Source organism: Camelus ferus, chromosome 6, assembly GCF_009834535.1.
Source record: "Camelus ferus isolate YT-003-E chromosome 6, BCGSAC_Cfer_1.0, whole genome shotgun sequence".
In the NCBI taxonomy this organism is placed as follows: domain Eukaryota; kingdom Metazoa; phylum Chordata; class Mammalia; order Artiodactyla; family Camelidae; genus Camelus; species Camelus ferus.
Window position 1 is genome coordinate 58308533 of NC_045701.1, and position 15600 is coordinate 58324132.

The window sequence follows — 15600 nt, forward strand, 5'->3', positions numbered from 1 at the left end:
TGTTTTGTTGTTGTTGATGTTCTCTTGAGAGTCCCAGCAGCACACACAGCTTGTAAGAAAAAGCGTGTTATTTTGCATCCAGGAATTTCTCCTAAGGAAACAACCAGAAAGTGAGAAGTATGGATTTTCCCCTCAGGACAGAAACCATGGGTCATGGTGACATCCAATCCCAACACTCTGACCTCAGGTGGACCCCTGAAATGCAAGATTTTCCCAATTCTTTTATTGAAATGTAATCTACAAGTGACAATGGTTTCTAAACAAATATAACCATTTTGCTGGAAATTTGCAGGCCTCATTCTCCATAACTGTGAGTCTGCATCCTGTTCTTAGTATGTGAAAATGGATTTGAGCATGCCATACTTGTGGATAACAGTCATCTCTTATTAATCTTGTATATTCCCATGAGAAGGAAAATTCCATGGCAGTGCCAGAGGTCTCCGGCAGTCTAAAGTGGTATTCCCTAGGAATCTCCTGAGGGTCTTTAGCTACAGCTATCTTAAGCTATTCTTATTCTTTTCATAAGTCCTAATGGCTCTTGTCTGATAATAAAATATTTTAGAATTGTCTAGAGTTTAGCAGAAACCTATCGTAACATTTTGTTTTTAAATCACACAATTCTCCAGCTAAGGTACAGCTGAATTCTGGAGAGACTTGTAGACATCATAGTTCTACCAGGTGTCCTAGAAAATCTGTTTCTGGCTTTGCTACCTGTCTCACCAGTGTGTTAGAAGACTAGGTAGAAGTGCCATTGCCAAGACCACCCACTAAGGAAGACAGGCACACCATAATCATTTGTACATAGTATACAAAGAAAGGCGTAGAGAGAACATTAGGGCTACTTGTGCTTTAAAAGAGTGGAATGAACTCTTTTTTTCCTTGCCTGCTCACCTAAAATTCCATTACAATAACACTAAAAGTATACAAAGCAAAAATATAAAACACAATATTGGAAATCAGGAAGCATAAATAAATCTGATTTGTGGAGAATTTCTCAAAGACATAAAGGAAGTGAAATTGATTGCTTAAAAAAAGAGAGAGAGAGATAAATATGCCCAAAACTCAAAAGAAAAATAGGGGCAATCTGCCTTCGGAATGAATGCTGCTTTTCACACAAAAATCCCAAAGGTACTTCAAACTCAGTATCATTCATTAGACATGAGCCAGATAGACACACATAATAGTTATTAAAGGAAAAAGGGAAGCAAAGGAGGGAGGCAAGATGGGAGATGGGGGTAGGTAGGGAGGGAGGAAGGAAGGAAGGAAGAGAAGAAGAAAGAGGGAAAGGAGAAGAAGGGAGGAGAAAGCTGGTTTTCTTCTCAGTGTTCTCGTTAAGATTTGCATAACTCTGAGCAAAAAGGGACAAAAGTCTCATGAAAGAATGCTTGCACAGCTCTGACTATAGTAAAAACCATTGAGTTGTAAACTTTAAATGAAGTGTACAGTATAAGATCTCAACAAAGCTGTTATATTTAAAAAGCACAAAATGATTTATGTAATCACCAACACAATCAAGATACAGAGTTATTCTATCAACAAAACACAAAGATCTCCCTCGTGCTACCCATTTTTAATCACATCTACCACCACCACCCTCTCTCCCTAACTTCTGATAACCGCTAATCTACTTTCCATCTCTATAATATAGGTTGGATGCTTTTCTAAGAATTCCAGGCATTTCCTGAAATTCTCTATCCTTCTCTAGATTTTCTTAAACTATTAACAACACTAATATTAAAGTCTTTAGATGACAACTTCATATGAAATTCCTGGTGAGTCTCTAATGTCTGTAGTTCCACTTAGTTTCCAATCATTTCTACTTTTAATTGTACTTCCTAATTTTTAATTGGTTGCTGGCCATTGTGTATGAAATTTTGTAGAGACTCTGGATGATGTCTTCCTTAAAAGAAGGTTTTGGGTTTCATTGCACAGGCAGACGGAATACAGCAGATCACCCTGATCTGTTGAGGATTAATTGTATACTTTGTTAGGGCTTGCTCTATTTTCAGTTTTATTTCTAGCGCGTCGTGTTTCTGGGATCTCAGCAGAAGACCTAGGGTGTTTACCAAATCCTCTAGCTTGGTGAGCCTTGAACTCTGATTTCTGCCTTGCCTCCCCAGCACCAGATGGCTGCTAATGTCTCTACAAAGCTCTTTAAAATCATAAATGCTGCTTTCATTTGTTTTTCTTCCTCTGTGCATGCACACTTTAGGGGAGGGCCAACAGCTTGAGAGGAATTCATAGCAAATTCAGAATTTGGGGCTTTCTGACTCTGATGAGTTCTCCTCTTTGGCATTTTTCTCCTCAAATGCCTACCACTGTTAGAGCCCCCAGTTCTGACTTCTTGATGCCGAAGTAGCCCAGTAACATTGTTGCTTTCCGCTGGGGTTCATTGCCCTTCACCATGCAGGGTTAACAGGAAAGTGCCCACAGAGGAAAGGACAAGTAAATGTGGAACTCAGCCCACATGCTTTCTCTCAACGTTCACACCCTTGTGGGCGCTGCCTCCTTTGTTGTACCCCTGTGTTTTCTGTTCTTTTTGTAATGCGTGTTTGCCTTATAATTGTTATCAGTGGTAGTTAGTCCAATACTAGCTTTTCTCACTTGACCCTCAGGATATCTTCCATAGTTCCTGTAACCTTGTGTTGTCTACTCTGTAATTTTTCCTCTTATCTGTATCGATCTTGCTGCTTTGTATTCTTTTAATGTTGTCTTATCTTTATGTCTCCTACCACTACAAGGGCTTGTCTTCTCTTCCATATCTCTTCAGATGACAGAAACGAGTGTTATTACTTACATAAGTTTAGGTAAAACACACAGGTGGGCACCCTATAAAATCTTCTATCTGCAGTTTTCTTTCACACAATTAGCAAATGTATAACTCCTGAAATGAAATCTCTTTATCTCTTACCTGCAAAAAGATGTCAAGTTCTTCTGGAGTTATGTTGACATAGTTCTTCATAAAAGCTGATGGAGCATTCAAAAAGGAATTTTTCAACTCTTCCTGAATGTCTGTCTCCAAAGCTTGAAATATCTTCGTTCCCATCAGGTAGTAGCCCATAAAAGCAATCAATAGTATGTACCTAGAGGCTTGAGAGGCAACCAACTCTATTAAAAAACTAAAGACCAGTGGAATGAGAGGCACAGGAGGTGAGATTTCTTTAATATAAAATGTCTCCCTCTTAAAACAAAAACAAAACAAAAAACAAAAAGTCTCTTACTTGTAAAGAAAATATTTACATTTAAATATACAAAAGTGAACAATCCCAAAATATTCATGGTGAAATGAAATTTGAACTCCAATTGTATCCTGACATGAAATATCCTGGACTGTGAAAATTTAAGGGAAAAAATTCTGTTTCTGGGGATGTTAATTAACTTAAGAGTAGGGGAGGAGACTTGGTCAAATACCACTGTTTAATTACTCATATGCTGGCATGTAGAGGCAGATGAGCCCAATACAGCTTATTCTTAGGGAAATAATTACTGTAGTTTCAAAAATATGTTATTAGTTTGCCCAAGCCAGGTGAATTTGGAAGAATTATTTACCCAAAGTTCTCTTTTTCTAATCCTCATTTCCCATTCCTCTCTGTGCTGCTCAGCATGAAGGAATAAAAAGTATTGAGTAGAAAGATAACCATTATCTTGATGAGACATGACTCAATATTAAAAACAAGGCAGCCAAATGAGTGTCTTGATTCTCAGAGAAATTCTTTGTAGATATGCTTGATTTTTATATAATTGTCCTGTCAGATCAAACCTACCTTCCTACCAGTCTTTTCCATCAGAAACAATCAGAGCTCATTAACACAAGTCCCCGGCACCATGAGATAACTTGGTTATTTTGTGATTTACAAACTAAGAAAGTAGCCTCATACTATGGGAATGTCATAGTCCTAACAATTAAAAACACTTAAAGTATAAAATACTAAAGTCAATATACCAATTGGAGTTACTAATTTAAAATACCAAGTGCATTAATGTAGAGAGAGAGATAGTCTTCAAAGACAATAAATTTAATCTCTCTATATACAGATAGTTCAATTTATATTAAAATAATAGAAGTAGGAACTTTAATTTTGTTCCAGATTTAGTATGATGGTATTGTTTGCCAGTCTGTTTTTAATCTGAAGCATAATATTAGATTCCAAAAAGAAAGGGACCCAGCTTAGGTAGGCTCTATCAGATTCATTTTATTTATATTTTACTCCATAAATAAAATAAAAAATAATCCTAAGATTTATCATGAGAGTATGAAAAATGAAAATGTACCCAGTGATCTGTCAAGAAACACTTCCACTATTAGGAGAAAACAACCCCCAGGAAGTCTTAACCCAAGACTAGGCTGAAGCTTGTCCAGCTAAGTTTTCACTCAAATAGAACATCTTAAAGCAGTCCGACCTTTAAAAGATGTTTCTTTATCTTCATTTTTCATGGTGTGCTTAGGCAATACTCCTTCAGCATCTGACTGGTGATTTAGAACCCTTCTAAGTAATCTCAGGTCAACGTCATAATTCTTTGCGGAACCTTGGGAGATGCTAGTTGTATAAACAGTCCCCCTGTCCTTAGGTACAATGTATTAGTTTCCCATGACTGCTCTAACAATTTACCACAAACTCGGTGGCTTAAACAGCACAAATTTATTATTACAATTTTGGAGGTCATAAATTCAAACTGGATCTCATGAGCTAAATTCAAGGTGTCAGCAGGACTGTGTCTTTCTGGAAAGAAAGAAATAGTAGGGGGGAAATCTGTTTCCTTGCCTTTCCAATTTATAGAGGCTCTCTGCATTCTTTGGCTCATGCCTCTTCCTCCATTTTCAAAGTCGGCAGTATAGCATCTTCAAATTTCCCTCTGATGCTGACTTCACTGCCTCCTTTTTTCACGTCTAAGGACCCTTGTGAATTTGTGCATACCCTCATCATCCAGAGTAATATTCCTGTCTCAAGTTCAGCTAATTAGCAAACTTAATTCCTCTCTTGCCAATTAAAATAGCATGTATATTAAACAAAATAGTACTGTTAAAATCTTGGCTTACAAGAAATGGAAGCTATCTAAGTGCCCAGAAACAGATGGATGGATAAAGATGTGTGTGTGTGTGTGTGTGTGTGTGTGTGTATACATATACACACACACACACACACACACAAAACATACAAAGAATTCTTAAAACTCAAAAATAAGAAAAGATGGCCTTCCGCATACAATGGAATACTACTTAAGCATAAAAAGATAAAATCTTACCATCTGCAACAACATGGATGGACCTTGTATTATGCTAAGTGAAGTCAGTCAGGTAGAGAAAGACAAACCCTATGATTTTACTCATATGTGGAATATAAAGAAAACAAACAAAATAAATGAACAACCAAACCAAAACAAAACAACATATAGATACCTTGAAAAGAGTAGTGGTTACCAGAGGGAAAGAGAGGAAAAAGTGAAACATGTGAAGAAGGCTAACTCTGTGTGACAGATGGAGACTATAAACTTTTGGTGGTAAACATACAGTAATGTATACAGAAGTCAAAATATAATGTACACATGAAACTTATGTTACAAACCAATGTTACCTCAATTTTTAAAAATGAGATTATGAGAAAAATCTGTTTGACCTTGAATTTGGTGATGACTTTTTATATACAATCCATAAAAAAATTAAGTTGGCCTTCATTATAAAGAAAACTTCTCTACAAAAGACACTGTTAAGAGAATGAAAATACAAGCCACACTTGGAGAAAGTCTTTGCAAAACACATATCTGGTAAAGGGCTAGTATCCAAAACATACAAAGAATTCTTAAAACTCAAAAATAAGAAAGGATGGCCTTGGTTGCTGTATTTTTACAATAAAAGGAAAAGCATCTGTAAAGGAAAGTTTGCACTTACTGACAGACTTCTGTTCACCATCATAGTCCCAGCTCCCAAGTTAAATCACCACAATCAGAATGTGAAATCTGTCACTGCGCCATAAAATGGAATCCTACACAGCCATGAAAAGAGATGACATAGATCTATATTTGTTGATGTACAAATATACATCTGGTAAATTTTTCAGTTAAACACATTACCAACAGCTATGTATGATGTGTATAATTTTTATGGAGAATCAATATGGTAAAATATTAACAATATTTATCTAGGATATTACTTAAGCCAATTATTTTTATTGCTATTCATATAATCTCCACATTTTAATCTGGTTGTTTTATTTTTATAATTACTGGGTTTTTTTTCGTAATCTTAATCATTCTTGACTTTTATTAAATCATTTCATCTCATTTTATAACATTTTATTTCATCGTTGTCTTTGTATGTGTTCTTAGCTAATTATATCCCTTTATTTATTAAAAAAAGAATTACAACTTTTAGGTCCCATTTTACCAGCTTAGAAGTACAAAATAAATTCACATCTCCTTTTAAGTTTTCAATTAAATGGTTTGAGTATATATCTTCCCTTAGCAAAGAATGTATCTCCTTAGCAGAGACCCCTTTGACAATGACACAATATATCCCTGGGATCCTCTTTTTGGTCTAAGGCATCAGGCAGAGCTGGGAGCTATCCTGTGGGGCAGGACAGATTCCTGTCTTCATTAGACCCAACACATCAGTCCCATTTGACAACCATTTCATGCTGCCTTTTTCTCTCCATGTGATGATTTAAACATTTCTTAGGGTGTGTTCCCACGTAGGAATCTGCTGGGCAAATCTATTTGTAAAACAATTTAACATTCTCCTTTGCAGGAACATAACAAAGGGGAATGTACCTTTTTATCACCCAGTAAACAAAGATGCAAGGAGGTGGTTACACAAAGCAAGAGACAAGGCAGCTGCTCTCAAACTAGGGTACAGCTTCCCAGATTCCCACAAGGATTATCGTTAACACTGAGTGAGGATTCCACCAGGCATAGGAAATCTTGTCTTTCTCACAGAAGATTTTTGCACCCCTCTACCCACCTCCACTCCCGCCATTCTTTCCTACCTGCTGCCAACAGCTCTGAATGCTACCTGTTCACCAGGTGCAAGTAACAGATACAAAACAACCCCAGCATGTTCCTGAATGTTTACTGTGAAACGAGGGAATGAGAGGTCCATTTTCCAGGCATGACCTCCCTTTGCAGGCCCAGGCTTCACACCTACTGGAAGTTTAGTCCTGAGACAAAATCATGCAGACAGATTCAAATATAATTTTTAAAATATATTTTTAATATATATATTTTTATTGACATATAGTCAGTTTACAATGTTGTGTCAATTTCTGTTATACAGCACAATGCTTCAGTCATAGATGAACATACATATATTCAGTTTCATACTCTTTTTCATCATAAGTTACAAGGTTGAAATGGCTTTTAATGTAAAAGCCAAAAAATGGTAACCAAGAAGTGTAGACACAGAGACAGGCAATCTCACCTGACTTACTTTGTAAATAGTGAAACTTCTCATAGTATGGGTTCCGTAAGTTAATGCCTTGCCAGCTCGTTTGGGGTGGTCATCATTTTATTTATTTAATTTGGCGTGTCTTTTAGCCCTGCCTTCAGTATAGAATGAACAGTAGAACCAGGTTCACGGAGTCTGCTCTGTGCTTGTTTTGCAGTATGTTCATGAAAGCAAGACTTTCATAAAAAGAGACCATATAAATGATAGAAGAAGAAAGGTCAATTTTATGGCTTTTATAAATGTATGTAATTTAACTTTGGCCAGCTGCCTAAAAGCAAGATTTGAAATTGAGGGGGAAAAAAATCAGATTTTCTTAGATTGGTCACAAACATTGATTTGAAGGACAGATTAAAAATAAAACATAATTTCTTAATTTAGTATGGACATAGTGAGACTTGGCATAATAACCAAGCAAGAATCCACCTTTGCACACAAAGGCCAAGGTGGGATGGAATATGCGGTTGGAAGACTTGTTAGCAGTGTCAGGTAGGGACAAACCTTTAATGACCAAATAGGTGTCTAGAGAACACTATGTGACGTATTTGATTATTTACCCAGCTGATTATTTTATTAGTTGCTATGGGCATGCATTTGGCAGCATTTAGAAATAAATGTTTCATAATATGTTTTTGACACAGTCAGTTCTGCCCCTAACCAGACTTTCTTGGAATGTATCTCATTTGTGAGGTGTTAGCAATCCCAAAATGGTTGAAATTCAATATTTCATAGTAACAAATAATTAAAACAATGCAAAATTTCCTCTTTCCTCCTCTTTTCCCCCAAGCAAATGCAGTGTGCTTGTTTTCTATTTTAGGTCTCCAAATTTACAAAACTTAATTTACCTCTGTTCTCTGTGACTCATTATTTTTAGTTAGTATCATCGGGTCTTGTTCCAATTTTTATTATTGTCTCATTCAATTTTGGGAAATTAGTTCCGTCATTGATGTAGTAAACTGAAATAATGGCTTTTAGCTGAAACAAGAGGAGTATCTGTGAGAAATCTACAAAGATTATGACATCACCGTGCCACCCAGCAGAGGCAGAAGAGTGGCAGGACCTCCCAAGAAAACCTGACATTATTATACCAGGACAGGATTAGCATATTCCAGAACGGCTGCCCTTCCTGCACTCTGCCACATCCACTGCATCAGCCCTATCACTCATCTGCTTAAAGAGAAATCCGTAACACCTCCATTTGTGTCCCTATCCAGGGACACAATTTTCAAGGATATATATAACTTGAGAAAACTCTGAAAAGTGTACCCCTTCAAGTCAAATACTCATGTCACAGAGAAAAACTGAAAACAGGACAGGATAAGACTCTAAAACATGGGGGCCCCAGGAATTCTCTAATGTGGCTTAATTTACATAGAGCCAAAGGAAGCAGAAGGGCCCCCAAAATGTGGCTATAAAACATCACTTACTACATAAAGTTGGAATAAAATTGGCCTAAGACAAGCATCCTTGTCATTCTTCTAGGGTCCTTTCATCTGGTGTGTGACTATGACTGAAGGATGCAGTTTGTCCTGGGGTCAGCTTTCCAGGAGAGGATAAAATCTCATTTTTTTGGCATGTCACTTTAAACAATTGACATTTTCCTTTTTTTTTTTTTTTTTTTTGGAAAGGAATGTCAATCCTAGCTTTTTTTCCTTAGTAGGAAACTTTTCTGCCATATAAAATGCAGGCACAATGGAAAAGAGAGTCTCTTTTTTCCTCAGTTCCCTCTCTCTTTTTTCCGACAGAATACTGCATGTCAACCTGCAGGCCAAGCTTTGAAAGCCCTAATTTTCCTCTTTGAATTCTCAGTTGCAAAGGGTGGCTTTGGCAAGGAGATCCTGTTTCACATACATACCCAGCCAGGTTTCCTCTCAATTGCCAGGAACATCTGGTATCCCTCTAGGGTCTATTTGAGATCCATAATTATTTCTTTACCATGTAGATGATTACAAATATCTCCTTCCCACTACCCTGCTTCTTCCAGACTTTTCTTTACTGTTGACACACCATTGTAAGAAAGATAAATAAGACAATTCCTAATTCCATGGTTGAGATCTCTGCCTCACAAACTGATAATCATCAGTGGGAAGGCTGGTTCATACATAATGGTCTGAACCAGTGACTCTGACACCAAATGTGAGGCAATTGCCTTTCTTAGAAACCATCAATCTGCTGTTCTATCTTCAATATTCCATGTGGATCCAAAACCCCTCTCTCTAGGGACATATTTGGCTTTCAGTATTGTGGGGAAATTTTTTGACAATGCCAGTAATTTGGAAAAAGACCACCCACTCTTAATTTGTGTCTTTACTTCCATGTTTTATCTTTCTATTGACAGGAAAGCCAGATTGTCAAACCAGCATCTCACTTAGGCCTGGGAAGATATTTAGCCATAATGGTTCTGCCAACTCCTGACTCCTTAAACCCTGGACATGTTCAAGCTGGAGCAAGAAAGACACTCCTTGTACATGAAGGGTCACCTGCTCTGTAAGTATCTCAGGAATCACCACCAGCCTTTTCACTGAGCTATAGGAGAATTCTAAATTCAACTCTAAGGTCAAAGGAAACACATCAGAAGTCAATATCTACATGCATGTGTCTTTAGCAATAATAACAAAAAACAAATTTTATGATGGAAAAAATCTGAGATCTTACTGTGCCTGAGATTAAGGGTTTATAGAATCCTGCCTGATATCTGTTGACCATCCTTCCTTAATTTCCTAGTGTGTCCAGATATGCTGGTGTATTCTGAGGAGTTTGCAATATAACACTTCTCCTCAAAGAGTTGTCTGAGAGCTGTGCCCACCTAAATGGCTGTGACTCTTTCCTCCTCATGACCTATAATTAGACTGGGGCAAGAGCCTGGCACACAGTGAAGAGCAGAGCAATCATTCTGTCTCCTCCCCCCTGGAAAGTGAGTACAGTGAAGACAGTGTCCTCATCCCTTGGTACCCTGTGGCCTCCCCAGGGCCTAGAATAGAGTGTGGCACACACAGCAGGAGTTCAATACCTGTTCAATTAATGAATGAGAGAAGATCTTAGGACAACCAGTCACAAATACTCCTCTGTGTGGAGCTGTCTGTAAGTGTGGGAGCAGTTCTGAGGATGAGCAGAATCAGGGAATCAGAGAGGATGGAACAGACTTAGCAGGGAAGTGAAGACTTGAACTGGCCATGAAGGCAGAGTAAGATTTCTGTGCATAGAAGGCTCTCCATAGAATGGGGGCAGATGGGAACAGGGGATGGGCAAGGAGATCCCCTCTCTCTCTTTACCTTCTCCACAACCTGTCTTGACAGTGCAATGTGTTTAAACCTTGGTCCACTATCTGGGGCCATGCCTCCTTTTTGTACTACAAAGCCATCCTCATTCGTGGCCACTTCCCTGGACGACTTCTTGGAAGCCAGATATCAGTCCTCAACCCTCTGATGGGTGCAGAGAGGAATGTGCAGGGTCCCCAGCCTTTCAACCCTTCCCAATCCCCAGCAATCTCTCCTATGTGTCTCCCCACGCTCTCTTGAGAACATTCTCTCTCTCTCTCTCTCTCTCTCTCTCTCTGGACACCCAGCATCATCTTATCAATGGGCTTGAAGTTTTGTGAAAGATAAGAAAATCTTCTGTTGCTTCTGTTGTCCGTGATACAAAGAGTCCTGGGCTTGACTTCCAGTAGGTCTCAGTAATGTAATCAAATCAGGGAGAAGGGGCAATTCAGGGGGGAAACATATATACATATTTCAACTAATTAATCTTCCATAATTTCTGTCAGTGACTGTAGTACCTCTTCTTACTTCTCCGGCCCACTGTAAGTATATATAAATAAAGATAAAAGTCGAAATACAAAGAGCGTGAAATCAAACCCAGCTGCTTGGTTCAAACCTGTTCTGTGTCCTCCGGGGAACTTAGAATCTAACAGAAGGCACAGCAGCACAGCCAGGAGCTTTCCTGTGGATGACCATGCTAATTAACTACTGCAATGGGGCTGATCTGGGAGCAGGACCGCATGTGACTAAGGTAATTAAATTGAGGAAAGTACAAACTGAACTGAAGCAAAGAGAGTCAATTTCCGGCATGAGTCATCCAACGGGAGTGATGATTTGCCTATTTGAGAGATGAGATTCTATAACTCAGAAAATTTAGTGACACATCGAAATTCAACACCACCGATTTTCTCTCTGCACCCGGCCCATTGAGTCTCCCAAGACTTCCCAGTGTCCTAGAAATGAATACACTGTGCGTGTGTGGCCGCAGTGCTAAGTTGCATAAAAGAAACATCGTGTTTGGTTTATACAGTAAAACCACAATTAGCTGAAGTGCTTGGAGAATAAAACATCATGGTTACCTCACAGTTAGCTTAAGGATGCTTTATAAAATGCTAGAAAATTCCTTCTCTTACTCTCTCTCTCTGATAACTTTGTATCAAAATCTGGAGAATACTTTATAAAACCATTAGACCCAGGGAGCCCACTTTCCTACCTCAGAAAGCAGAGCATGATGAATTAAAATCCTTGTTAATTACAAGGCATTTGCTATAATGGATATAATATGTCAAATAATTTAATATAATTAAATTCATTTTTAGATAACAGTCATTCTAAACCTTGCATGGCCTCTGCACTGTGTTTAAGGGGGTACTAGACTGGTCCTGCCACTTCTGCTCTGTCCCATCAGAGCCCAGAGCATTGTCTGGAGAGGATTGTTTATGAAGAAGATGGATTCATGCCTCCAACTCCACAGAAATGGTGGTGTACAGTCATCTACTCATTCACATCAGTTTTTCCTTGCCCTGAAAATGTGGTTTTGTTTTGTTTTGTTTTTTAATGCTCTAATCCATGTGTCATGGTTCTTTTGTAGTTTTTTTTAAAACTACAGAAAAATTCTCCATTTAAGTAAGATCTCTAATTCCTTGAGCTCCAGTTAACTGGGGTTTTCAAGTTTTCCAGGATGCTCTGCTCCCTCCATATGGCAGGACTTTGTGGAACAAGATAAAAGGGGCAGCTTCCCCAAGTTGTGGTCAGAAGGGAGGATCAGGAGGGTGGATGCACTGATTTTTAGTGAAAACAAAAAATTCATAACTTTGGTTCTGAAATCAGTCAATTACCATATGCTGGCATATTTGCCACTTGGTACTCTAGGGAGCTTCCTATTTTCTATTAAGACTTAAATTGGGATCATTGTTATTTCTATTTCACTTGTTCTAATGGTTGTTGCTTTGCATGTCTGTGTGTGTGTGTGTGTGTGTGTCCAGTCTGAGCCTCTGAAAAGTACTGAGGTCAGCACTGGAGTAGGGGTGGAGGCTGCTGCTGGAAGACCGAGCAGAGATGCCAACTGTCCATCTCTGACATGAGCGGGCATAGTGCTCTTCTGGGGGTTTGGAGAAAGCTAAGCTAACTTCAAGCAGAGGTTGAAAAAAGTGGAAGTGATCACTGGTGTCCTCCTGTCTACTCAGGCAGCACCATTTCCCTTACCTGGTTGCTACCCCATCCCCTGGCTCCCCTATAGTGCTTCCTCCCTCTGGACTGTCATTTCTAAACCTTACTCCTCAGCCATTCCTATGCCTTCTCCTTTCAAAATGCATGTTGTCCTGCCCCTTTCTTAGGGAGCCTGCTCTCGGCTGATTATCCTGTGGGATGAAATTTGCCAAGGCTAATTCACTCTAAGGTTTTAGAGATTAACAAGTTAATGTGTAACTTCTTCCACATAAATTCAGATTTAAACCAGCAGTCTTCAGTGTTTTCAGTTCCCTTCAACACTTCCGTATAAGCATCTGATGGTGGACTCTGAGAAATCTCAATAGGGAAGACGTTTGAAAGTAGAACTTTCCTGACATATCTCTGTTGTCACCCTGGAAGTGCCTGCCTACTTTTGTGAGCAAGGCAGGGCCTGTGCAGCATCCCCCAATGTGCGGAGGTAGCTACTGTTGTCCTAGGATTTGTGGTCCACTTGGCTAGTTGCTTTCCAGGGTCCCCCTACTAAAGTCTCAGAATCAGGAGTAGCAAGGATGTCAGCTTAACAGAAAACCATGCAGGAGAGGTGGTGGCCAGAAAGCTGTAATTGAAAACTCATTGCGCATTTCTCACTGGCGTTCAGCCCAGTTTTTATCATGCTTTTTGCAGTTGTTAACGTCACCAAAGTGGGTCACAGAAATGAAATCCACACCTCGGCTGACCTGGGCAGAACTAAGGCGACAGGGGATCTGTTTATTTTAATTTATTTTAAAGTAATTCAAGTCCTGTTTACTGTCTCTGGTAATGTTGCTTAGAAACCTCATAATTCTGTCTTGAATCCAAGTTACAAATGGAACATTTAGAAAACTATGGAAAAATGTTCTTGGAACTCTATCAATAAATTCAAGAAACTTTTTTCTATCTTAACCCAGCCTATCTCTTATACATATGTACAACTGCATAGATGTAATTCAAAACTATATTTCTGGTCATTAATCCATGTGTCATAGAGGAGGAAACATTTTCTTCTCTTCCCCAAGTTCCTGTCTCAGATAATAAAAGAGATACTTCCACTAGATCAGTGGTATTAGAAAGAAATCTTTCACCCTCGTTTCCTCTGTTCATTCTTTCCAGGGAGTAAAGTGACCAAAGCCAATGAGCAGACCTCTCCTCTGCTGAGCAGCCACCACTGCCCACGTGTGGCCTCTCCTGTTCTCTCTGGCCTCTCTCTAGAGAGATGGCCTCCCTGCCACAGCCGGTACCCACCTCCCCTCCCCACTGTGAGCTCCCGGAGAAGGATCTGTCTCTGAAGGTGAAGGCCAGTGCTTGTCCAGCTGTTTTGCCAGGACCAGGTGGGTAGATGCAATTCAAGGCATTAGGGCTAGGAAGTGCCTTGGAACCTAGTCTGAGCTCCATTCTCTAGTCTGGCTTTACCAGTAATCATGCTGTTATTTTGGTTTCTTATTCCTCTGTCTATTTCTCAGTCCACCCAGAACTTGAGAGAAGAGTGTGAGTCACTCACGCCTGACAGATTGATATAATGAAATCTGATACAAATGATACGATGAAATTGATATCAATGAAATGATGTAATGAAAGAGCAGTAGTATCTTTACACCTAGAAGGACTCTTAGAGATCATAATTCCTTTGTGTTCTGTGGGCAAATGAAGACCTGAGGGCATTAAGCTCCTAGCCCGAAGTTACTCAGATAGTCAGTGACCACGATGGGCTGAAAGCTCAGTTCTCTGGACTTTGGATTTCGAGATCGTTTCACTGCTGTCGTGTTATTCAGGCCAGCCTTGGGCATAGGCACTTGAAATCTTTGTATCTGTCTCCTGCCATCTTCTTGGGGGACTTCAACATCCAAAGATGCCCCTTTAGCAACCAGGTCTCTTAGTTCTGACTTTCCTATCTCCGGTGAACCTCTGCCACCGTCTCACTTGTGCCAGTCATTGTCAGAGTCATGCCCAGAATATGGTTCTACCACCAAAATCACTAATTTAAGTACTTTTATTTTCCTCTTATCCTCCTGCCCATCCTTCCTGCTTCCTTATAAATCACTACCATTGCAACTATTTTCTTGTGGGTGTCTTTTCTTTTTTTTTTTTTTAACTGAAGTATAGTCAGGTATGTGTCCATTTCTGGTGTATAGCATAATGTCCCAGTCACCACTGCAACTATTTTTAAGCACACTGAGACCTCCATTAGTTGACTCTGTTTTCTCCTCATTCCCACCATCCCGTTTTCACTTTCTCAATATCAGGCTTAGATTCCAGGGCCCTCATTTCAATCACTCTTCTTAGTTATTCCCCAAATCCTACTGATCCTCCTTGTTTTCATTAGACCCTAACTGAACCACCTGGAGTGAATCTAACCATTCAACTTCCCCGTTCCTGCACACGGGCAAATGAATAATGCTGAAGAAAGTCACACAGCTAGGAAGATCTGTTCCTCTGTAAGTTCAAGGTTTCCAACTTCTCACATGATGACAGCATCACCTCAGAGTCCTGCTGAGTTTCTCCGGTCATCTCATCCTCATATTCTCAAACCTTGTCTGTGTTCCTCAAACTTCTGAATCCCTTTCTCTCTCATCTCTCAACAGCAGCTGCCTCCTCGTTTAGATAAAATATAAATCACCAGGTGAGAACTCATCAATTCTACATGATCAAACTCATTTTCTTCTCTTCCCATCATCACAATGGAGGAGACATGCCTCCTTCCTA

At 39.3% G+C, this 15600-nt stretch overlaps 1 long non-coding RNA gene across 2 annotated transcripts in view; it reads left to right on the forward strand.

Moving 5' to 3' along the window:
- Positions 1-14224, forward strand: part of LOC106729754 — a 214032-nt gene extending 199808 nt beyond the window's left edge. The window contains exons 8-9 of one of the 2 annotated variants that reach the window (XR_004320728.1): positions 9774-9922; positions 14011-14224. This is a non-coding gene — a long non-coding RNA (uncharacterized LOC106729754). Of the gene's footprint in view, positions 1-9773; positions 9998-14010 lie in introns of those variants that run through there. The other variant, XR_004320727.1, reaches the window with a different exon arrangement.
- The last annotated feature ends 1376 nt before the right edge of the window (positions 14225-15600 follow it).